This window comes from Molossus molossus, unplaced genomic scaffold (assembly GCF_014108415.1).
Source record: "Molossus molossus isolate mMolMol1 unplaced genomic scaffold, mMolMol1.p scaffold_m16_p_16, whole genome shotgun sequence".
NCBI lineage: Eukaryota > Metazoa > Chordata > Mammalia > Chiroptera > Molossidae > Molossus > Molossus molossus.
Window position 1 is genome coordinate 33,142,369 of NW_023425351.1, and position 26,908 is coordinate 33,169,276.

Sequence of the window (26,908 nt, forward strand, 5' to 3'; positions counted from 1 at the left end):
GAATATCTTTTGTAATCTTAGATGAATCCTAGCTAGCAGACCCAGGTTTCTTTGGGTAAGAGCTGAAGAATATGAATTGTGGGCTGAGATAGAAATACCATTGTCATAGCAACCTCCAAAGATTTCATAGAAAAGGCATGGCTTAAATTTTTTCCATGGAGATGACTAACAAGACCCTTTTTGAAATAGTTCTGATATAGCAAGGGATGAGAGACAATAAGTTTCATAAACTGTTCTGCTAAAAATTTGGCATAAACTAGCATAACCTTAAGATCAAAATTGAGAATTCCTAGTCTAAACTCAGCACATTCCGTGTACTGATTAGCTTTTAGTAGCCTAACCCACTTGAAATGTCAACCTGTCTCCGCTGTGTGTAATGATTATTTAATAATAAAATATTAATAGTGGTATAATTAATTCTATGATGATAATAATGGTTATTATTAATAAAAGAGCTCAGTTCTTCTTGTCCAAAGATATGTAATATATTTTCTGATTCTTTGTTTTTTCTTCATTGATTTTAGAGACAGAGGAAGGAAGAGGGAGAGAGAGAGAGAGAGAGAGAGAGAGAAACATCCATAAGAAAGAACATTGATTGGCCACCTCCCACATGCCCCCCGCCCCCAGCCCCTGCACTGGGGATCAGGCCCACAACCTGAGCATGTGCCCTGACCGGGAATTGACCTGGCGACCTCCTGGTGCATGGGTCGACACTCAACCACTGAGCCACACCAGCTAGGCTTTCCTGACTCTTTACAAAGACACAATTGTGTTTTCAGTGTTCTTCTGTGATACTATCTATAGCTTCCTGAAAAGACAGGCCTGTGGAAATACTGGGAGCATCAATAAAAATCATTGTAACTTCTTCCTTAGAAAAGGCATATTCCAACAGTCTCATTGCTTCATTTGTAAAGCTGAATTTCTATCCTAAGGGACAAATCTGTTTACTGTCCAAACTTACTGCAAGGATTTATGTATCTAACCCCATTCTGTTTTAGTTTAGATCAAGAAAATCTCTAGTGTTATTTGATAAACCCAGGCTTGCTATAGTTTGCAAAAGCTGGCCCAGCCTGCTGACCATGCTATGGTTCTCTTTATACAACGAAATTTTCCTGAATTGTGAATAAAATTCATGGCTCTATTCAATTGGCAACGAATGCACACAAACTGCTAATTTTTGGATCACACTAAAAATATGAGTGGTTTCTTGACTTCACTTGGAAAACCTGCCTCTTCGATGGCATACTCTGGTGGTCACAACTTTGTCATCTTGCACCAATAAGCAGCTTAGATAGAGGACCATATGGCTAAGGAAAAAGAGATTGTCAGTAATTCCATTTAAGGAGAAAATTTAATTAGCATATTTTTTCAGTTTGAGGTTAATTTATGTAAATTTGAGTTCATCATAAATAGCAGTATACCCAAAGTATCACATTTATCATACCACATACTAACTTTTGACTCTAGTTTCCTATGTAACATCAATGCACATACACATACAATCAAATCATTTATTAAATCAAAATAAGAGGCCGTGAGGTGGCAGTGAGAGGTATTATGAAATAAACCAAAATTAACAAGCTGTGAACCAAGTGTGAAACCCACCCAGTGCAGGCCATATTATTGGGACTAGAACCTGATTGTCCTTACAAATAATACCTGTTCACTCAGCTCTCAAACCAACTAAATATATTTACCCTAGATCTTGGTTCTTCTAACCTGTTGAGAACATCTTTTCTGAAGCCATAGGTGAAACTAACCTTTTTAACCATCTACTGAGGACAGTGGTCATGTTATAAATCAAATGGAAGTATTGAATTCTATTTCCATTTTTAAGCATTTGACCACACAAAATTCATCCTCAGATTCTTCAGGAAGAATGCAGTCGTTGTGATGGTGTGGGACTGCGATCTGGCCATTCATTTGTTCCACACTCACTGAGCTGGTGCTTCATATAAAAGACTGTGCTCGTGGGTGAAAGAATGTGTGAGGAGCTTACTGTCTAAGTCATGCATCTAATCGCCTCTCCTGCTGAAGTACTGAATCAGAAAAAATATTTGTTAAATTCTTCACACCGGTAGCCATAGGGACTACAGAAGGAAAAGCATTTTCCATTAAAAAAATACAGGGTGGGACAAAAGTAGGTTTACAGTTTTTAGTATGGAAAATAATACAATAATTAATAAATAAGACAAGAATAAACTCTGCCTCGTGTGCTCACAGCTGTAAATCTACTTTTGCCCCACCTTGTATATGGCTTTTCTATAAATTAATATATATCTTAATAATCTGTTTTTGATTGAGGAAAAAATTAATCTAGCAAAATCATGTGGAAAAACCCCACTGCTTTGAAAACTCCTTGCTAATTTGAGGCTTTCTAAATAGAAAGATATAAGATAAGGTAATTAATAACCTTGAAATTTAGGAGAGTGTCTGAGGGGGACTAGCCAGGGTGTTATTTGCACTAACTTGATTTATATAACCCTGCCCTAGTCACTATTTTAACAGTCAGACAGGCCCTGGCCAGTGTTGCTCAGCGGTTAGAGCATCGGCCTGCGGTCCAGAGAGACCTGGGTTCAGTTCCCGCTAAGGGCACATATCTTGGTTGCAGTTTGTCCCCGGCCCTGGTTGGGTCGTGCGGATGGCAGCTACTCGATGTGTCCCTTTCACGTCCATGTTTCTCTCTCTCTCCTTCCCACTCTATCTGAACAAAAAATGGAAAAATGTCCTCGGGTAAGGATAAAAAAAAAAAAAAAAATCAGTCAAACAGTAAAAAATTCTCCACCTTTAAATATTAGTAAACCTCCTGATGAAATTTTCCAGAATAATTTGAAGGGATTTAGAATGTGATAAAAAAAAAAAAAATGGGGGTCATCTAAATTTTGTTTCCTTAATTTACTAAAAAGCACCATATTGTGTTCAATTTACTAACTTTAGAATTTTCTTTTGTATAATTTGAACCAGGAGAAGCACCTTAATTTGTCTATCTCTTTTCTAAAATTCTAATACTAAATTGTTATTAAAATGTCTTCATAAAAGTATTAATACCTTCATAATTATTTCACATGACTACTGAGATAAATAGGTATGAAAAAGCTGAAATTTCTCAAACTATTATAGCAACAAAGTATTATTTCTAAAGGTATATCTCAAGTTAAAAGCATTATACAGCACAGACAATGTTTAATGCTCTCTCTCTCTCAAAAGGTAAGAACTTACTATCAGGAACTAATATATTAATAATTTCATCATAGAGTTGAGATTCTCTCTTCATCAGAAAACAATCAGGGCACACGTGACTAATTTTCCTTTCTTTGCTGATATTCCTACTGCATTTTTTATCATGGTTTCCTAATGTAACTGCATTTAAAGAATGCACTTAAGCACTGTCAGTTAAAGAAACTCAACCTAAAGACCCAGTCTGAGCTTGCCAAGTGATATGAAGTTAATAAGAACGACAGCTCATTGGAATCTAGTACATTGGGGGATTTTTTTGCACACTTAACTCTTCAACTGATTAGTCTGAAGTCTGGACAAATGACTTGGTATCTTGGTTAAGTGGGCTTGTGAAGAGATTTTGATAGATACACCCACTTCATATGGAGTTGATAGCTATGTGATTCCCAAGTATTTTGTGGGAAGAAATATGAAGAGCAAAGAAAGCTGGATTTCGAGCCCTGAACTGTTCAGTGCATGTAAAGACGGGACAATTACCAGGGAGAAACAGGCCTTCCAATAAAAGCCAAATACATGCAAGTCCCTTCTTTTGCTGAAAATCTGTCCTAGTTTCATGTTAGATTATATATTAAAATAATATTGCATTTCTAATAATGATATTACTATAACATAGGGAATATGTTTCTGATCAAAGACTATAATGTATCCACAACATATGATAAAAGCAAAGGTATAATTATGAACACACCCAACTCATTGAAGTAGTCAAGTATATTCTAAAACTCATATAATGGACAAATATATGTACTGTGAAATGATTGTATGAGTCTCCGGTATATTTGAAAAAGGTACATATTTTTATATTAAAACCACATTTCTACTATATCTCAAATTATAACTACAAAAAAAAATAACACACTAACTTTAATTATCACTTATTTTCACCAATGTAAGTCTGTTCCCCAAGAAGAAAGATGTATGCATATGCGTGTTTGTGTGAGATAGATGACTGGCATCTTTTTAAAAACTGTCCAAGAAAGTTTGAAGTAATGAATTCCCATGTTGCATGCAGAGGTAATCAAAATCATTTCCCCATATTTCTTTAAAATAAGGTGCCATATGTTGTTCGATATGTCCTTATGTTAGTAAAACTTTTGTGTGTGTGTGTGAAAGAGAAAAGGCTGGTGCAGCAGATCTGCACATTAGAAGAAAATTTCTGGCTTTATAAATTTTGTAATTAAAAAAAGGTATCAAAATGAAGTAAATTTTTTTATTGACCTTAGAATTGAATTTGAATTTGAGCTTCATTTCTACAGCAATCTTTAGAAAGTTTTATTAAGCAATGTTTTTCTGAAGATAATTTATAATTTATTGTGATGTTTTAAAAATGTCCATCTATTTTTAGAACTCAAAATTTTGGCTAAAACCATCAATAAACTGAAGTCTCTTCTTAATCTAGACCATCATGAGGCTAGCGCCTGCGTTCATCCTGTAGGGAGCTTCATGAAGAGTATAGCAGGGAGAATTCTGGTTAAGTAATTTATAGATGGTGAATATAATGAACAGCTCCCAAGTTTGCTCAGGATTCTGAACCCCTGAAGTCATTGAAATGCCAAAAGAATGAGTCTACAGTTAGTAGGAAGAGTAACTACTTTAGCCTACTCACAGTCTCTTTGAGGGAGAGACACATTTATTATGTAAGTGCAAAGAAATACTTTTTGGAAAAAATAATTCTAGTTATAACTACAAGATGTTGAATGAACTCTGAGGTTTAATTTATTGCTGGTAATAGTTCAGAACCATTGAAAACATTTCCCTGTACACACTGACATGATGGGTCTATCTTAACCACCGTTGACAAAGTTGGCCAAAGGCTAGGCATCAATGAGTAAAATACTGGGCAATGATCAGTCTCCCCACCCCCATAAGAAACAAATAGGGACGGAGACTAGACTCCTCTGAAATAAAAGTCAGAGGAGTGTTTTAGTGCTGGGGTGAGCTGGTAGAATAGTCCTGGAGTAGGGATTGCCCTGTGTGATGAGGCTGTCTGTGTGTGATAATCACTGACACCTACTGAAATTGAACTCTTACCCTCACACAAAGAATGGGGTCTTATCTTTCCTGATGATTGCATTTCAAACAGATGACTCCCAGATCCTTAAGAAAAAATATCCTTTGGTCGTAAAACTGGCCGGAAGCTAGAAGAATATTTGCATGTCAAAGGGGCAGACAAATCATTAACAATTGCAAGTTTTCTAAAGTAAATGCTCTAAGTAAGGGGAGGTCTGGGTCTTACTGTCAGGGAGAATGAAGTTTAAGGCCATCTGGGTCAACCCAAACCTGGAACACAGTTATTGATCTGTTTTCCAACTCTAGAGAAAAGCCTAGGAGAATAGGAAGGACACCCCCCACCCCCCTGCTACTGCCCAAATCCCCCATCCCCCATCCCCCTAATCAGATTTAGATATTTTCACTTATGTGTTTTCATGGTGGCATAGGATGTCACTATCACATAATTTATCAGGTCAAATTACAATAATTCGACACTAGACTACAAGCTCCATGAGGACAGCCATCCTGTTTACATTTTTAACCACAAGGCCTACCTAAATGCCCCTCACCTCACAGTACCTCAATCAATGCCTGTGAAGATAAACTGAATTCTGAAAAACTCAAAGAAAGGTAGCTGCCAAGGGAAATAAGAATGTGGGACTTACAAAAGAATCTAGAGTCTTTAGTTGGGTAAAATGAAGGTTGAAAGGGAATATGATCCAAGGCCAGGTATTCCTAGAAGGTATGAACTTTTCTAGTGAATCCTAGAAAACCAGAAGTAGGCCACACCCAGTGAAGATAAGGAAGGGGACTCCCATTTAACATATGCTGTATGGTAGACACCATATTAGCATATCCAATTGAATCCTTTTTCTGTGAGAAAGCATTGCAAACCCCACTTGGTAAGAAAGGAAACTGACCCCTACCATGCCATGTAGCTATTAACAGTGAACCAAGATTTCAACCCTCACCTTTGTGTCCCCAAGTTATAAGGCCATTGAACTAGGCTGCCTTCAACTTAAACTGTAATCACTTTAGAGGAAGGGGAAAATAATCAAAACTTTTAACTTTGCATATTAGATGACACCCCTTAAGAAGGGATCACCCTCAAAATATAAATAGAATTGATACAATATTTGATGTGCCTTTCAATGCTAGAAAAAAATAAAAGGTTGTAAAGTAGGCGGGTGATGTGTCGGAGTACCTTCCCAAACTTTTGACACTGGTATCACCACAGAGACTGTCTCTTGGCAGCCATCAGCTATGAACTGGACTTAGTGCATTCTTAAATTTAGAACATTCTCTGTGATTCTTAAGTAATGAAATCTCTTTGTTTATTTGATTCCGTTATCACTGAAAAAGGTTGCTTCAAAGATCAGTCCTTTTGTTTTTCCACATACCGTTTGGAAATGTTATTTATCTACTCTGTGCGCTACAGATGTGCTGGTAATCCCTCATGTCCCTAAATATCAGGGCAGGAAATGTTAAGACCAGCCCTTCTGGTGAAGGAAATTGTTCAAAGCAGGAGGGTATTCCTGAACGGAGATGCCTGGACAAGAAAAGCAGGGTGGGGAGAATCCAATTAACAATTTAGTTTTTCTGAAAGACTGATAAAATTGAAATGGCCCTGTGAGGCTTCTAAGAAACTTATTTTTTAAAAGAATATGGCTTGACAATTTTTCTTAAGAATTTGTGGTAAAAAGGGGGAAAAAAATGAATCTAGTCAATAAAAGGAATATATTTATTCCTTAGATTCCTATGAAGTCTTTTGGTGAATTCCTTGACTAGTCATCTGACTGATTTTACCCTTTTCCAGGAAAAAAAATAATAAAGCTGAGTGAGAGGAAGCAAGGCCTGTGCTTTGCCCGGGCACTGTTGGCGTGCCTCCCACTCTCCTGGAAAACACGGTTCTACCACATGTACTCCTATAGAACTACGAATTGAAGCGGAGAACCCACTCATGCAGCCTCTTAGATAAAAGCTTCTTAGATAAGAGTACAAGGCTATTCTTAAAGGGACCACACACAAACAGGCTTATTTAAAATAATTATTAGTCCATCATCATGCCCCACCGATACTACAGGGTTGCTTGGCAACAGAATCAGGCACCAGTAACACAAACATACATGGGAACAACAGTGAAAAGTGATAAAAACCTTTAAAAAAAAGCAACTTCTTTGAGATAAATCTTTGTGAAAAGACAATATGTCATGGGAGAATGAGTTTTTAACCTAAGAATAGTGTCTGAGAATGGTGTGCCATTGTTTCATAGCTAAACACAAACCATTTTCCATAGAATAGGTAGAACGATCATACTTTTAGTCTTTACATAATTTAGGGCATTAAAAGAGATTTTTTATCAGGGTTGGCTTGAAAATGCGTACTATTTCTATGTCTATTTATTATAATTAAAACTCTAGAGATATATAAAAGAAGATACTTACAAAAATAAGTAAATACTATAAACATATTTGATTAACTACAAGTGTTGTACCTTTATGTCATATATAATTAGACAATACAAACTCAAAAATGAAAAATTATATTCTTATCTTTTGAATTAGGAGATATATAAATATATGTACACACATACACAAACACATTATCTAATTCTCATTTCTGGTAAAAAATAAAATAAAATAAAATAAAGCCTTCAAAAGCTCTGTCTTCGGGAATACTAGATTAACTAATTATTAACTAGGTTGACTAAATGGGCTAATTTTATGCTGTAAGAGCGCCTGCTTTCTTCTATTAGTAACAATGGAAACAAATCCAGTCCATGTAGTCTCTTGGTAAAATACATAAACACTCAACTCAAAGAATATGCCCAGGTCCTGGATGGGGAGGCAGAAAACCCCTGCTCTGATCCTAATCCTATTTCTGGCTTTAACAACTCACTTAACCAACACGGACCTCCTATTCCTCCTTTTTGAAAAGAGACTCCAAGATTCTTTCCAGGTCTAATACTCCATGCCCACGCCCATCAACGCTCAACAGCATCGTTCTTTTTTTTCTCATGGAAGAATCGGTTGTTTTATTGAATTGGTTACTTGGCCCCTGTCTTCCTGTCAATATCAGAAGTAGATGGTCTGTTCAACACTGTTTAATACACTAATACTGTTCAAGTCTCTGGCAGAAAAATTTCATTACTGGCTTCTTTTCGGTTTTCTTTGTGTGTGATTATATGCTGCAGAGCTGATTTTTAGTTCTGGAAGCTGAAAACATGCAGGTGCAGATGTAATACGCTGCAGCCTTTTATATCAAGTCATGCTGTTTTAAAAACAACTGGCTTTTTGCACAATCTTTAGTAGAAAGTTAGAGGGACACATCTGTTTTTATTTTCTTGAGAAGTTTTATAACATCCCCCAAAGGTCACCCTTATACAGACAAGATCAACAACAAAATCTCGGACAACAGCCAGTCTACCAACAAAACAAACCCAATGGGCTATTTACAGATGTTCATTTAAATAGGCACAGAGCACGAGCGTGGGTTAAGGGGAGGAAAGAGAAATAACATATATACATAGCAAAGAAATAATTTCACGCTTTGTAATATTGAGTTGTTGGGAACCAACCGCAGCAAACAAACCCAGCCCCAGTAACTGGTAAGGGTGCATTTACAAAGAAGCTGGAAGTAATGAGCTGAGTCAAAGGCAGAATCACAGGCCACACCCACACTGTGTTCTGTACACCATCTTTAAAACAAAGAGAAAGTGATGTAAATATTTTAATGACTATGAAGTGAAAAGTAAATTTAAATCCCACCATGAATGTCAGTTCAGGGTTTTGATTATGCAATGAGGATGTAGCGGAAAGTACTGGTAGCTAAGTAGCAGGAAAGATGCTCTGTTCCTCCCACAGAAACACCACTTTTACTAAAAATTCCAAAGGAAGAGAAATCTTTACCAGAAAATACATTGGAGGAGAATCACAGGTATTTAAATCCAGAAACTTAATATTGACATAAGAAGTTGGTTTAGGAAGAGAGCAAGCTACAGAAATCACTGATGAAGACTTTGTATTTTTGGTTAAATTTTTTTAAAATTATGAACTGAGCCCTGGCCGGTTTGGCTCAGCGATTGGAGCATTGGCCTGCAGTCTAGAGAGACCCGGGTTTGGTTCCCACTAAGGGCATGTACCTCGGTTGCAGTTCGTCCCCAGCCCTGGTTGGGTCGTGTGGGTGGCAACCACTCGATGTGTGCCTTTCATGTCGATGTTTCTCTCTCTCTCTCTCTCCCTCCCACTCTATCTGAACAAAATACCAAAAATAAAAAATAAAAATAAGACAAATAAAATTATGAACTGAACTGAAGAAAATTCTTTGCAGTTTGTATATTTTATTCATGATTCAAGGAGATGACCTACTGGAAGTTCACCAGAGTAAACATGAACCTGCTGGGGAACGGGGATGCCTCTAAGATAGAAACAATGACTGCAGGCAAAGAATTTCACCGAATTTGTAGAAGAGGATGTTATGGTTGACACCAAAATCATATGTACATTTTAGATGATGGGAATACATAAATATTTACTTAGGAGAAACAGTGAATTGCACACAATATATTGCAATAATAAATGGTAGGTTCTTGGCAAGGAATTAATTTTACAGTCTCTTTGTGGTCTTTTCAAAAAGCCTAGTTTTAAAATAAAGATTGTTTCAAATTTGGGAAACTAGAAGTCTAAAATCAGACGAACCAATTTCTACACTCCGGTTTCTGAAGCACAAAGCGGGCGGGCTTTACATGGTGCGTGGTGGAGGCCACGTGGCAATCTGTGTGGTTTCCCTGTTTGGATCCTGTGACACCTCTGTGATACGCAGGAGGCATAAAGCATCCGAAGTCACTTTGACACACAGATAGCTGTCATCCCCAGAACTTTCCCTTCTAACTAATTAGAACAGACCTTGGGGAAAACGGTGATGTTCCCTGTTTCACTAAGCTCCATTTTCTGAGCTGCTGTTCCCTGTGTGTCTGTGTATTCCCCTGTACTCTGTGCTGCCTAATACCCTCTGCAGAAGCCTCATGCCCCCAAGTTCTCTTCCGTCCTACACATCATAAAAACCTGCCTTTGGATCATTCAAGCTGAGGAAAAATGACTAAGATCTTAATAGTATTTGGATTTCAGAGGAGAAGAAAAATTGAAGTAAACTAAAGGGAGGAGGTCCAGAGATAAAGGGATTAGCACTGCTGTCCAGCACCAGAGTAGGATGAGAAGACATCTTTAGACATCAGAAAGGTTCTGCATCTCTAAGACTAGTCCTGCGAGCCATATAGTTGGAGAGAAGCAATTGTATGAAAGGCTCAAGATACCAGAAAACAGAAATAAAAATCATTTCTTCTTAGTTCATAAATCAGATATAGATTTACTAAAGAGGGCATAGAAATGGCTCCCTGTTTCCTGAACCCAAACCAGCCACCAGGGAAAAGGAGTTGGATAAAGTGGCCTTGGTGTTGGTGAATGGCAGGGAAAATTCAGTGTGGACTCCAGATGAAAGTGGCGATCAAGAGGGTGTGTGTGTGTTCATGTGTATTTATGTAGATGCCACTCTGGAAAAACAAACAACAGCAGCAACAACAAAAACTTATTTCCTTTTATTTTACATGTCATTACTATAGTCAAGAAAGCCCAACTAGCTGTAGTTATGCCAAAGTATAAATGAAATCCTAATTTATTTAATTAGTTCTTCCTGTAAAGCTGTATTCATTCCTACCACAGATATTATCACGTGAAGATTTCTGGTAGTATTCTGATAACAACAATCCCCAAAGACTGTTTGCAATTCTGTGTGTTCCGCTTTCACTCACATTTGGCAAATGTGTTGTTGAAGTCACTGGTACACAAATCACTTCCTGATCACCACATGGGCCGTGCTGACCCTATTTGCATTTTAGATGATTTGCCCTTAGCACTGAGAGCAGAGTCTGGGGACCTGCAGGCAAAACAGTGCTTCCCTTTGGCACTTTCAGAAAGGATGTTTGTAAATTTGTATTACTGATTAAAGAAAATGAGTTTATCTTTCTAAATCAATGTGACACTGCCTTTTAAATTAATCATAAGATGTAACAGACTGATTCTAAGCTGCCTTTTTCCCCCACCAGAGCAAATTAGAAAAACATTTTGTGCAAAAAGAAAAGGTTTTCCTATCAACATCTTAAGACATTGCTGTCTTCTTACTTGAAAGTTAATTCTGATTACGATGTATTTTATATCTCACTGAAATCTCACAGTGCCAGCAGAGCTGTCCCTGTGTGTAGTGATTGATCTCACATTGAAATATCTTTTTTTAAAATATGTTTTTATTTATTTGAGAGAGAGAAGAAGGGAGAGGGAGAGAGAGAGAAACATCAGTGTGAGAAACATCGGTCGGTCGGCTGCCTCCTGCATACCCCCTACTGGGGGTCAAGCCCACAACTCGGGTATGTGCCCTGGAACCAGAAACATCTTGGTGCATGGACAATGCTCAACCAACTCAGCGACACCAGCCAGGGCTCACATTGAAGTATCTTAAATGTATGAACAGTAATGGCTTAAGTGATAAATATAATATTGACACTTGATTCGTCAAGGAGAAGATGTTGCAAATGCAAGTGGGCAGTAAAAGGATGAGGGTAATTTTTAACTAAATATTGCCTTGATATTTAGACCACTGGCTGAGAAATGGTGTGAAGGACATGAGAACAGGTTTCATCCATTTCAAGGAAGCAGAGTATTTGCAGATCACTTGACATTTACGAGGCGTGTTCTTACAGTCTGGAAGGGTATATAGCATTTATACGTGTTATTCAGTTTAACCACATCCTTCTGTAATAGTGTTATTCCTGTTTGCAGACAGGAAACATGCTCAGAAAGATTAAGAATGTTACCTAACTCTGGTAAGCAGAAAAATCTAAACTTATCTAATTCTAGAGTAAAGTTCTTTCTGCCATATCAGTGTGGTTCTTTATCTCTTTGAAAACTGATCAACTCTAAGTGCTTTCTTCTAGAATAATGCTTTAAAAAAAAACACAACATGAGGGATGATGTGTCAGTACAAATCTCACTAAGTGATTGCTGTGATTGAATTAGCTTCTACTGGCAGATCTTTGTGAAACTGCTTTCCTCTGAGTTGGTGTGCTTTAAATATTTTATCTGAAGACTTAATATATTGTACGAATCGTAAAACTGATTTGCTTTAAGTCTAAAGAAAAATGAAGTTGCTCTGGCCAGTTTGGCTCAGCAGTTAGTGTGTTGGTCCCTAGACCAAAGAGCTGAAGGTTTGATTCCAGTTCAGGGCAGTTACCTTGTCTGTGGTTCAATCCCCAGCCAGGTTCAGGGTCCTGCAGGAGGCAGTCAATTGATATGTCTCTCTCACATCAATGACTCTCTTGCTCTCTCTCTCTCTCCCCCCTCCCTCTCCCTCCCTCTCCCTCTCCCTTCCTCCCTCCCTCCCTCCCTCTCACCCTCCCTCCCTTCCTCCCTCCCTCCCTCCCTCCCTCCTTCCCACTTTATCTGAAAATCAATGGAAAAACATCCTCGGGTGAAGATTTAAACAAAAAGCAAAATGAAAGCTTATTTAACTACATGTAGGTGCAAATGTCCTATATATACCCAACACCTGCCAGGGTTCAAGCTAAGATGTGTCCACAAACTGGTCCTTGCACTAGGATTTCTTTTGGATATTGCAAAGTAGGCATAATTTAATAATTATAAAGAAAAAAGATGCACTGCTCTTTGCTCCTCAACATCATGCTGCCAGTAGCATACCCCACTGGCCTAAGCTAATGCCTTCTCACTTCTGCCACCCCTTAGTACAGACAGCATGTTCTGTGACCCTTGCTCACAATCTTCTCTACCTTAAGTGCAGCTTACATAAATGCAAGCCTTCTCAAGCAGACGGTCTGTGCCAGGCGATCTTAGGGTCAGTTTTACACACACACACACACACACACACACACTCAAATTTCACAAGAAGGGTCCTTGCAGCCAGTGGAGCATAATAGTTAAGAGAGTTGGCACTAGCCTACACCCCTGACTAGCTGTGTAATCTTGGAGACATCACTTAAGCCCCTTAAAAGCATCCGATTCCTTCTCTGGAAAATGGGATAATAAATGTAGGGTTAGTGTGTAAATTAATGTAACGAGATGTTGCATGTTAAGCATTAGCACAGTGCCTGATTCTTGTTGGTAACAGCTGCTTATTATGAATTATTCACTTTCCATTCCCAGTCTCTGCTCAGTTCCTAATGCTTAGTAGTTTTTCAGCAAATATTTATAGACATGAATTAGTTCTGAAATTTAAGCAATGCATCAACAGCAGTTTAGTCACCCCCCACCCATCACTTTTCCCACAGAAAGAGAGAATAGACAGAAGAACCCACCCATCATATTCTTGTTTCTTACTCTAACCTTTTTATCCAGCCCCCAGTAATAAAATAACATTCCTAAACCTCAACAAGCTTGGGAATTTTTCAAATCAATAATTTGAAAATAGTTGGGTTTCCCAAATCTATTATGTCCCAGGAGCCCAGGGTCATCAACCATATATTAATGCAGTCTAGTTGAGACTGATTATAATTAGTGAACAAACTATTCATTAGTTTGTTAGGCTTTTTAAAATTTTATCCACACTTCGTAGAGGCACGACTATTTTGTTTTTATAGGAGATTCAACAGTCAAGACAATCTTTAAAAAGCACAGATCAGCCCTGGCGGGTTTGGCTCAGCAGTTAGAGCGTCAACCTGTGGTCCCCAGAGACCCAGGTTTGGTTCCCGCTAAGGGCATGTACCTCGGTTGCAGGTTGCAGTTTGTCCCAGGCCCTGGATGGGTCCTGTGGGTGGCAACCACTGGATGTGTCCCTTTCACGTCGAAGTTTCTCTCTCTCTCTTCCTCTTTCTCCCTCCCACTTTATCTGAACAAAAAATGGAAAAATATCCTTGGGTGAGGATAAAAAAAAAAAAAGCACAGATCAGATCCTATCCTCGGCCTGCTTTTAACCTTTAAAGGCAATCAACCCAGCATGAAGATACTCAACTATAAACCACCTAACAAGGCTCACAGACACCAAGTGCTCTGGTCACTTCCTAAGTCTTTCCCCGAACTTTATCTGACCTTCATCCATTCTGGGCACATGAGTACTTTTTCAGCCTTCAGATGCAACAGGCTTGGACTGTTGCTGTCTCACAACTTTGTGTTTGCTGATTCTTCTACCTCGTCCAATTTCCCTCTGATCACCGAGGTCTCAGTTAAAATGCCATCACTACTATCTTGACCAAAGAGACCAGCCTCCTCAGTGCCTCTCTATGGCTTTATCCAGCTTCATTTCAGTCACTATGTGAAATCTGTTGACAGGTTGACTCTGTCTCCTCCCACCTCTGGGGCATTTGTGTAAAAATAAGGACTTTGTGCTTTCTTGTTCACCACTGAAACTTAAAGATTTTCAGCAAAAACTTGCCATAGAAGGAGCTCAGGAAATGTGTGTTTAATGAGTAAACATGAAAATGAGGGGAAAATGTAAAACACTAAAGCATGATTATTTTTCTTTGAAGTGAACAGAGTAATAAATAATTTTATTCAATGAGAATTGATTCTACTTAGTCACTGATGCTTGACTTAATTGTTCCCATTCAATACAAAATGTTCCATTGCTTTCTGGTACTTCACAAGGCATTAATTAAATTGTGCTCACTTAGGTCTGTCGGTAAGATATGATTTAACTTATCTAAAGTTCCAGGCATCACCAAATACTGATCGTGTGACCCTGGGGAAATGACACTTAACCTCTCAGTGCCTCGGTTTCCTCTTTTGCACTATTGGGAATAATAATAAGGTTCATCTCACAGGTTTATTAGGAGCATAAACTCACACATGTACAACAATTTCCTAGCGTAGTGTGTGGCACATGGTGAGCATCATAGAGGCATCGACTGCTGCAACTAGCATCATTACTATGAGACCGAATTGTTGAGAATAACCCTTCACCTTCATGTAGTTGCAAATGACACTAATAGAATATTTAGAAATCAGATTAAGGAAGGGAAGCCAGTAAAATATACTCTGGTAGAAGATTATGAGGGTCTAAAAGCATAGAAACTTGAAAACAAGTAGTTTTTTGTTTGTTCTTTGTTTTCTTTTTCAAAGAAGGAAAAAACTTAGAAATCCTGGGATAAAAACTATTCACTGGCTGTGCTGATGTAGAGATCCCTGGTGAGCTTCATCAGGAAGATGTCAGGGCAGTGGGCAAGGAGGTGGGGCGGGAGCAGCCAAGTGGAGGAGTAACTTACGGAGTGAATGGGACTTGACACGGAAATGATATGTGAAGGTGGTTTTGAAAAGCTCAGCCAGGAAGTAGATAAAGATATGCAGGAATCAAGGGAGGGTTTCGTGTTGTGTGTCTACTTTTGAAGTAGGAGTTACTAGTCTGGAATAAGTTGAATGTTGATAGAATAACTCATAAGGACTAGATGGGCTGTAGGAAATACAGATAAAACTGTGAAGTATCTGAGAAGATGAGAGAAATGGAATACCTCCCGTAGGCAGTGCAAAGGGCCTTTTAACTTGAACTCTCATATTAAAAGGGAATACAAAGATCAGTACGGATGCTAATAAATTCATGGATCAGACAGTGGGCTAGTTACTGACTTCTATTATATCTGTAAGACATGAGGCAAATCATCAGCTGAGAGCAAGAGAAGTAGAGAAGGTAAAGGGAAATTTGAGGAGAGTGGGGAAGGCTTTTTAAAAAATAGTGATTAAGGAGAATTAGAATGCACTTACTGGTAAGTCAGAACAGTATTTCCAGCCTACAAAACTCATTGGAAGTTGTTCATTATTAATTTATTAAAAAACCAATTTTCCCTGACACATGATTTTTCTCCAGCTCTCTGTATGTAAGTTACAAAAAGACAGAAAAGAGTGAGAGTTGACAAAAGAGAGAAAATGCAATTACTACTTTATATCTGTATCAATCTATCGATAGTTGGGTATAAGATGTATGATGTTCAACCTCAACAGTTATAAAAATTCAAAGAAATGAAACATGAGGTTTCAGTTTAATTTAGCAAAATCAAAAAGTATATAGACTACTTTATGTTGACAATGTTCTTTGCAATAAATTTGGTTTTATCTTTTGAAAAGTAATTTGGAAATCTCCAGCAAGATAAAAATATTTATAGGTTTTTATACATTCATTCTAATTCTAGAAACTTACCCCAATAAATAATTTATATTTAGAAAATTATTATATAAATAAAGGTGTTCACTGGCATGCCATTTCTAAGAACAAATTTTTGGAACCATCTTGAAGAATCAACAATACAAAAATGTCTTAGTAAATAAGTTATATCCACTCAGTAGAAAACTCATCATTCTATTATAATTACAAAACTGTACAGCAAAATAGAATAAGCCTTAATGAAGAATAAAAAAAGCTGATTTTAAAATACTGTTTACCTTCTCACAAGAACTATGTAAACATGTGGATATTTATTTAAAAATAAACCAAAATAAAATTTTAAACCTCTGTAACAGTAATAGAATTTTTCTATTCATTTCAAAATATTTTTTAACATATTTCACTTTATAATTTTGCTTTTTAAGACGATTTATAAAGAAGTTTTTTATACCCTTTTTCTTAAGACTTTCTGATTATGTTTCATACTTTCAAATAAAGCCAGTGACTCCAGCATCAGAGAAGTTTAGATTTATTTGACAGGTCATACTTCCAAGTTATTTGGTATAAAGAGGCCATATGCACTTGTAAGTGTTTTGAAAATATTATTTCAAGATTTTTTTCTTTTCATTTGCATAGTCTTTCCTAGTACGGAGATTAAGCAAACTATAGAAATTGCTAGCCATTCTCTGCCACTTTTCTCACTTTTCTTTGTTTAACTTACCCTTCACAGAAACGAGAACAGAGGAGTTGGCAGGTGCGTCTGCCAAGTCTGTAGGTCCCCTATTCCACACGTGAAACCGTGCTGCTGTGAATACTGCCGGGATTTTCAGAGCTCTTCCCTTACTGAATCCAGCGTTGCCCCTCAGTAATAAGTATATGTCAATGTGAAACTTGGACTCAACTCTGGAAGCCTTTTGCTGTCTTAGTTCAAGAGTGAGAGATCCTTAGTTCAGCCACATGATTAACAGTTATTTGTGTAGTTTGGAGCTCCTAAATGATTGGTTGATGGATACCTGTCAATATTTGCCATTTCTCAGAAATTCTCTATTAAACTAATTCTCTCTCTCTCATTCTCTCTCTCTCTCTCTCTCTCACACACACACACACACACACACACACACACACACACTGTGATTAAGAACAGAGTCAGGCATTATGAAGTTTAAGGTGCTAATTCTGGTTTTGCCATTTCTGGGCCATTTCACTTTAGGCAAGTTACTTAATATCTCCAAGCCTTGTTATTTTCATCTGTAAAGGGGACATTCCAATTATATCAGTCAATCCTCAATTCAGCATTAATGATTTTAGAGGTGTTTTACAGAGTCAGGTATAAAGCAGGCACTCAATATATGGCTAGAATTGTTATTACTTTATTATGATTTAGGCCTTGGTTTTCCCTGAGTCTTTGAGTCCCCATAATAAAATGAGATTTCTAGTAAGTTGAGTAACATCTTTTATCAGGAAAGATTTTAACTGAGTTCCGATGCAAACCAGATTAGTTTTCTGCCTTTTCTCTTTGCCTTATGTAATTGTTCAATAAAGATTCAACTTAATGCTACTTTCTGAGAAGGCAGAACAAACATGAATCAATGGAGCAAATGAGTAAAGGATCCAAAAATAAGGGGTGAGGGGCAACTCACACGTGTGCCCAAAGTCAGTCTAGGAAGAATTGCTCTGTTTAAAGAAACACAAAGAAAAATGTGCTGCATAACTTGTTTTAATTATTTTCAAAAGTTAAGCATAAAATCTCCTGATGACTTCCATATTTGGCACCAGTGATGTAGGGTTAGAGCCATATTACAGACATTCAATAACATTACATAGTTTAAATGTATGGAACATTTCTGAGTTGGTTGATGACAAGTAGGATGGTGAGGGACCTTTGAATGGCCAAGACAGAGAGAGAGTGGCCTTTGGACATTCTGTTGTACCTCTACGTGAAATGCTTGGTAATCTGGCTAAGAGCTGTATGTCATTCGGCTTTTAGGCCCCTACTGGGTTCAATTTCCCCTGTGAAGACCAGATTTTGCCATGGGAAGGATTTGCACAAGTATCACATACCAGTATCATTGGTGATCACAAGTGTCAACAAACTCCAATTTAAATAGATGAATATAATGAAATGATAGTATTATTTCTTTGTGAGGTTTTGGGGAAAGGTGGGTAGAAAATGTATAAAAGTGAAGCCTTTATAGGCTGGAATAACAATACATCATTTTGATAACATAAAATGCATGAACTAAAGTTGCCATAGCAACTTGCATTAATATTTCCCTGTACTTTAGACATCACCTACAATCAATGTTTATGATAATCTCCACCCTCTGAAGTGGAATCCTGCCCATGGTGCACATTCGTCATATAAAAGATTCAAACACTGAAAGTAAATTCAGCATTGAAAGCCAGTTTGCTCTGATTTATTCAGTGGGTTCTTCGAAAAAGGTCCTACCAAGAATTGTTGCTTATTGAATTGAAGTTACGAATCTTTTCAGAGTTACTTAGTTTTTTCTTCAACATCAATATCAGTAAAGGTCAAGAACAGCTGCATATTCACTAAGAAATACAAGCACATAATCCCAAACAATTGATGGCCCCTTACAACCCAGTGCTCCTTACAGAGCCATCACTGGGACAAGTACCAAGACAAAGCATATTACGGGTCACACTTCCTAGATCCTAATGTGTTTAAACAGGTAGGAAAAAGCATAACCTTGAAGAGAAAAATAATGTCTATGAGAAAGGCCAGTGGATAAAAGGAAGGAGAGATGCCGCCACTTGTTTTCAATGAATGGTGCTTTGGAATGTATAGGCAGATGGTCTGGAACAGGTGGGATTATTATTTGAAGACACTGCTCACTCCCTTAGTTACTCAGAAAACTGTGACTATTATTTTGGAAGCACAACCATTGGACTGAATTGCTTAATTTGCTGTAGCCTTTCCCTTTACCCTAATATTTGTCTTTCTAATCACTGATTGGCAGGCTACAGATTAATTCTCTCCTCCTGCATATCGTCACAAAAAGAGCCACACGCATGCATGAGCACACACGCACACACACTTTTGTGCGTGACAGTGCTTGAAAAGACGAGCTCACAGTGCATGTATGCAATGTATATTGTTCATTGAGTTTTCTGGTAAATATCCTTCAGCAAGTTCTCTCTGTTTATTTTTATGAATAATTAAGTTTAGTCAAATTAATACTTTCCTAAAAATCGAGGCAAAAACTGAAGAAAGAAAGTAAATTTAAAAAATAACACGAAGAGAACATGCCTTCGTTTGCCCTCACATTGTGTCTTAATGAACAAAGGGTAAGTGCGCTTTTTCTAAAGTCTCTGCTTGGCTGGAAGAACCAAATGTTACCTGGACTCTTGTCATGTGTTCACTTTATGAGTATTCAGACTTATAAAGTGTGACTTGCCCTAAAGTTATTATTTAACTATATAGAAGATGTGTGCTTGAACATTTATTTAAGACTTTGAAGAGCTGATATCTATATGTATAATTCATTTCTCTTTCTCCTGCTGTCTCCATTTCAGTTTCCTGAGTTTCTGGGAAGGCCCGGTTTCTCCCAAAGGAGAAATTTCTCATATCAGTCTGAAGATCGGATGCAAGGAAAAAAAATTCCAGCATAGCCAATGAATTAAGGATAAGAAGGTTTCCACTCAGGTAAGAACACTTAATCGCGCAGATTCAACCACCTTAATTAAAGTGTGCTGATGGCTGGATGTGACATGACTGCTTGGAAAACGATGGGTATACCACCTACCCTACAAGAAAGCCGTTCCCAGTTCCCTTGGAGGTTGTGTGTTTATCAGCGAATACCTTGGAGGAAAAGGGATACAATAACAGTATGATGTGTTTTTTGTTTTGTTTTTCCATTTTTAGCTCATTGTTGCCAAGTACACTTAGTGATCTTGTGGCTGTGGTTTAATCCCAGGAGTTTAGGTATGTGGAGAGCAGATTAACCCTTTGGATATTTCCTCCAAAGACAAGTCATTTTTATAGGTGTCTGCGTGATCTAGCCGCTTATTAAAATTAAGGGCCACGCTGGCCTCAAGTCTTCTAAGTGGGGAACAGCCCCGTCAATGAGCGAGGAAATTGACTTGGTTCTTGTGGGCACATTTAGTCTTAGTCTCAGCACAAAAGGGAGCAGAAAGAGGAAGTCTGTTTCGATTGACCTGTGTGTGTCAAAACCACACTAATTATTTTATCTTCATTAGCAATTTGAGATAAAAACTTCGAGCAAAGGGAATAATAAAGATGTCTCATTATGTGGCAAGACAAAAGATGCTAGGACATCAAATCTGGGGCTTATCCATCTCATTCATAGTTATGTCCTCGGGGGTTAGCCTCTGACTCCTTGTTGGTATTCAATGTGAAGACACATATTGGATGACTGATGGATGACTAATAGAAAAAAAGTTACTATGGTAGCAAAGGTATTTGCCCTTGTATTTGTTCATGTGTTTACTTCTGATTCTGAGGACCCAGCACTATAACTGACAGATGGAATATAAGCAATAAAATTTGTTGAAAGAATAATGAGTCCTCATGTTTCTAAGGATAATGATAAAACCAACACAGAATACATATTTGCCAAGGTCTATAGCAGAAGTATCCATGAGATGAAAGGCTGGATCTCAGACTACTGATATAATTGACAGAATTTATCTAATTTTAATGATTTACATATCATCCCATTATATTTAGGTATAGTACCTACATTAGACATACTATTAAATGATTTGAATGTGGATAGGAATGCCTACTGATAAGCTTTTGGGCCATATTATTTGCAAAACATGTTTTTTAGAGCATTCTTTTATATTGACAAAGTTCAAGGAAATTTCAGAATCACTAGCGGCTAAAATTATTATTTATATTTTTCTGTAGGTGGGTAGGATTGTCATAGTACTGCAGCTATTTCTCTGTAATCTGCTGCTACTGTCTTCAGTATTCCCAAGAGGAACAACATTCATTTTATTAAAGGAAGGAATGTGAAATTGAACATACTACAGCTTCTGCAACCCACTCCCCTACACACCACACACACACACACACACACACACACATATACTCACACACACAGACTCTCTCTCATTTTCTACTTGAGAGGTTCTATTTTCAGGATTTTTCAAAATGATGATTTTGTTTTCTTTTGTTTTGTACTCTATCAAATGTCTATGAATTTGGTGAAGTCCTCTATATTAAAATAAAATCAGTGAAGTCATAGTAATGCAAATAAGTTCTCCAAGAAATTTATAAATTTCTATCTGCGTTGAAATTTTAGTAAATTGGCATGGAATTCATGAGGGCAAAACAACTATGAGGAATACTCACAGTAGGAGCTCTGACCAGTTACACATGTTTGTCCTATGAGAGCTCTATGATTGAACAGCAGGGTGAAAACCAGATGGATGTCCAAAGCCAAATGCAGCCGTTTAAATCACGTTCCACGCCAAGCCAACTAACAATTGAAGCATGTTCCATGCCAGGCCAAATAAGTACATTAAAATAATTCTTGTTTTCAACAGTTTCTTAAATCAACGCTTAGAAAAATAAAAGACTTATCTTTAACTCCAAAAAACCTGGGCAGTTACTAGTTAAAGCAAATGTATTGTCCTACTGACCTATGCCTGGTTATAAATAGCCATCAGACTTGAGAACCCCTGCACCCTGAATGGGCTTTCTATATATAGCTTTTCCTCTCTCTAAAGGCTTTTAGAAGAATGCTATCATTTGTGAAAACTTGGCCTTTACAAAGGGCACAAAAACACTAAGGTCAGCAACTCTTAGACCATGAAAAGATTGGAAATATTTTTCTTAGCCTGGGAACCCACATTTTGGAGGCATGAAAACTGACGCCCAACGAAGTTAAATGTTTTGCTCAACAAAAAAATGGCAAACATGTGATAGTGACGGTGCTCAGACCTGTCTTCTAAATCTCAAGGGTAGCACATAATAGATTGCAATAACTGCATATTGTCATTGTTCAGAACACCACGTTCCCACTCGGCCTCATCTCTCATGCCTCTTTATAAGGATTGATAACATTATTTGCAAACTTTTGCCATAATTAAATTTTTAATTCTTGCTTTCTGTAACTCATTTGGAAATGCTATCTCTACGTTAAATATGTGTAGAGGCATTTTTCTTTCTTCTTGAAATGCCTCTGCCTGCATTTATGATCTTTTATCATTGACATATTATGTAACAATAAGCACAGAAACACATCCTAGTAAAGGAGACAGTATTTGGGGCAACAGGTGGGGGGTAGGGTTGACATGAAGGGAGAAGGGAAGAGGAAAGAGAACAGACATTGATTCGTTTGAAAAAGTTAATTGGAAGTTAGGGGTAATGTTTGGCCATACCTGATACAACATAGTCTTCCCTAATTTAAACTCCAGGGTAACATTTGTTGTTTGTATCACCACAGACTAGAGAGTAAAGAAAGCAACAAGATGTTTGTGTTCCACCATTTCGTATTGATATCTTAAAGATTTCTTCAAGGCTTTAAAAAACAAAAGACTTGTCTTTAAATTATTTTCCCTCCTTGCTTGCACCTTAATAACTTGATAAATGGCACTTAAACTCAATAGCTATGATAAACCCTGCCCCACGATTTTTGAAAACACTGGGAATCATATGTGTGTGCTTGAGTACACGCGTGCACACACACACATTTGCTATCAGTTGGTGTGCTGCCTTTGCAGTCAGTGAAATAAAATTCTCAATCCAAAAGTTATTACTATAATCTAGTTGAATATATGATAGTGGGGCTAGCCACTGGTAAAAGTCATCTTAGGTGATTTATACGTGCAGCAGGGTTGAAGGGCTCTGTTCAGATGAAGCACTCAGATGGATGTCTAAGCACTGCTCGACTTGCATCTGTGAAGTGTTTCATTTAGTTCTTTGGTACGTGCTTGTCCTGCATGTTTTTATTCTTTGGTTATGCTATGCCAGTGTCAGAAGCTGGCAAGCACTGATGAAGTGATATGCAAAACTGAAAGCCTAGAAAATCAGAGTGCGTGAGGTCTTCTAGTGAGCACTGAAATAAGTTTGGTTGATACAAATATTATGGGTATTAGATAAAGACATTATCAATTCATAGTGCTGAAATAAAAATCTTCTAGTCATGCTCATACAAAATAAATAATAATTGGTACCTCAAGGTAATAAATTCAAGAGTTCTTATTTGTTAAATATTTACTTCGTACCCTGCAGTAAGCATAGAACCCTTTTCTGAGATTTGGAATGCAAACTAGAAAAACAGAAAATCTTCACACTCAAGTGGTTTTTACTGCAGCCGAAAAGTTTCTATTTGGAGATATTGTAATTTCTGAGTTCATTATAACTTCTTCATCAGATAAGTTGTTTTTTTATTTTTTAAAACTAATGTTCAGCCCTGGCCAGTTTGGTTCAGTGGTTAGAGCGTCGGCCTGTGGACCAGAGAGACCCGGGTTTGGTTCCCGCTAAGGGCGTGTACCTTGGTTGCAGTTTGTCCCCGGCCCTGGTTGGTCGTGCGGGTGGCAACCCCTCGATGTGTCCCTTTCACGTCAATGTTTCTCTCTCTCTCTCTCTCTCTTCCTCTCTCTCCCTCCCACTCTATCTGAACAAAAAATGGAAAAATGTCCTCGGGTGAGGATTAAAAATAAAAAAAAAATTAAAAAAAAACAATGTTCAGCACTTTAAACAGTTTCTTGAATGATCCTGATAATAAAATAGAATCATAATGATAATTACTGGTATTGATAATAGAATTGAGAGTAGAGATTATCTATATTGAGAGTAAAGTCATTTTGATAATTTACAAAATGTTTTCCAGATAACTTGTTTCCTGGACCAAAAGGCACTTATTGTTAATCCCTCATTTGACAAAAATATTTTAATTTCATTAAAATAGTGATTGAAGTACGTCTTTTAATTCATACTTTAAGATACTTTGTTCAGTGAATTATCTTTTTTAAACTATTTATTAATATATCCATTATATGTTATGTAAATATTAATATATATTTCTTAATGGCTAGAGTAATACTTCATTACTTAAATTTGTTCAATTCAAATTGCTGTTCTTCAGCATTCCCTTTTCTCTCTGGAGCCTATCTCACTGACTTTGAAAGCCTGCAAAGTTGCAAAATCCCATTTAAAGTGAATGGATGGGAAATGCTTTAAATAACAAGTAGTGATGGTAGAGATGAAGACCATTAAACTTTGTGCTGAAGATCATCACATAAACAGAGAGATAAATCAACAGTTCTAACATTCAGACATATAATAAGATGAAAACCATTAATTATAATACGAAGCAATTCCATTTCCGATAAAGGAGGATATTAAATACTACATAGGAAACTAGTATCTGCAAAGCAGATACATTGGCAATGATTACACATATATTTAAAATATGTTCAAACATAGTCATAGCAACTGTTTTTCTCTCTGGCTGAAAAGAGGCATACTGGAGTGTTTAAGCACTATTGCAATTGGAAAAGATCTTCAGACGCTATGCAGAAAGTACTTGATTGCAGAAGAGCAGATGTTAGCATGTGTGGGAATGTGTGTGTTTAATTAATGCGTTTTCACTCATTCAAAAAGTAAAATGCGGCCACATTTACTTTAAATGTGGCTCTGTGGTATGTTAAAGTGCCATTCTTAGACTTTTGCTGCTGTTACTGTTCCTCCAGCATTCCCTAAAGAGTGCCATCCTGTCATTCATCCAAGTTAGAAATCTGGAAGCGCTCCCAGGATTCTCACTGTAAGGCCCCCTACCTTCAGGCTCCCCACTCAGTCAGTCACGACTTCCTGGCTCTGCGCACCGGGAGTTCTCTCCCACAGACACCTGCTCTCTCGCTCTCCGCGCCTCCCGCTCACATCACTTCTATTCCTCACGAGCAGGGCCATCTCAAACCTGCCTCAGTCCCAGGCAGTGACACTTTCGGAAGCTTCACACTACACTTTATTAAATGTATTAAATGTAGCCAAATCAAAGATTCAATACAATTTCTAGATAACTATATGAGAGCAGAGTGACCCTGCAGTTGCTGAGATGTATTGTCATTAGTGATAAAATATTTAATTTTTTTTTCTTTATTGATTTTAGAGAGAGAGAAAGAGAGGGAGAGAGGGATAGAAACATCGATGAGTAGGAATATCGACTGGCCTCCTCCTGCATGCCCCGCACTGGGGATTGGGCCCACAACCTGGGCATGTACCCTGACCAGGAATCGAACCAGTGACCTCTTGGTACACATGTAGATGCTCAACCACTGAGCCACACTGGCAGGGCATTAGTGTTAAAATATTAATTATACAGGTCTTTATTGCAGTTTTGCAGATTTTTTTCTCATATATTGGAATTATTTTTTCAGGTGTCAAACAATTTGGTAACTCCCTCTCGGACTCATGGTACCTAGTGAGTGAGCTTTTCCTGTCGCAGGGCAGCCCTGACAGCGCGGTGTCTGAGATAAGAACCATCACCTGGATGAATAGTCCAGATACGTGGGAGTTGAAATGTCAAGTGTTTATGGAACTAGCATACAAATCAAGGAAGAGCAGGTGGTGTCAATTAATATTATGTGAATCAGATGGTAGTAATGAAAAGCCAGATTCTGTAGGGATGTCAGTAAAATATCACCTTACAGAATAATGTCTCAAAAACAGACAATAGCCCTGGCTGGTTTGGCTCAGCAATGAGAGCGTCGGCCTGTGATCCAGAGAGACCTGGGTTTGGTCCCCACCAAGGGCACGTACCTCGGTTGCAGTATTTCCCCGGCCCTGGTTGGTCGTGCAGGAGGCAGCCACTCGATGTGTCCCTTTCACGTCGATGTTTCTCTCTCTCTCTCTCTTTTCCTCTCTCTCCCTCCCACTCTATCTGAACAAAAAAATGGAAAAATGTCCTCGGGTGAGGATAAACAAACAAAAAAACAGAAAGTAAAGTATAGTATGCTGTAAAACAAATATTGAAAATGACAGCTGCTGCCCTGGCCAGTTTGGCTCAGCAGTTAGAGCATCAGCCTGCAGTCCACAGAGCCCCGGGTTCGGTTCCCAATAAGGGCATGTACCTTGGCTGCAGTTTGTCCCCGGCCCTGGTTGGGTCATGCAGGTGGCGGCCACTCGATATGTCCTTTTCTTGTCGATGTTTCTCTCTTTCTCTTCCTCTCTGTCCTTCCCGCTCTATCTGAATAAAAAATGAAAAAATGTCCTCAGGTGAGGATAAAAAAAACAAGGAAAAAGAAAATGACAACTACTTTAATAAGTGGTTAAATCAGCTTCCTGCTTCATGACTTAACATTTCTAAACCTTTGTTATTTCATCTTTAAAATGGAGATAATGAGACTACCTATTTGGTAGAGCTATTGAGAAATTGAAATTATATAATTCACATAAACTTCTTAGTGTCATATCTGGCATTTATGTGATAGTTCTGTTATTATTATTGATAATGCACTAGTAAACAAAAGCTGTTTCATGATGTTTATGGTGATTATTAAAACTTGGAACAGACTAAAGAAAAAATACGACTGA

The 26,908-nt window shown here is 37.8% G+C and overlaps 1 protein-coding gene across 1 annotated transcript in view; it reads left to right on the forward strand.

The window, feature by feature from the left end:
* PKIA (cAMP-dependent protein kinase inhibitor alpha) overlaps positions 1-26,908 on the forward strand; it is a 66,393-nt gene that overhangs the window by 21,109 nt on the left and 18,376 nt on the right. Inside the window, exon 2 of the mRNA XM_036264392.1 lies at positions 19,918-20,047. The gene's annotated coding sequence lies outside the window, so the exon portion shown is untranslated. The remainder of the gene's footprint in view (positions 1-19,917; positions 20,048-26,908) is intronic.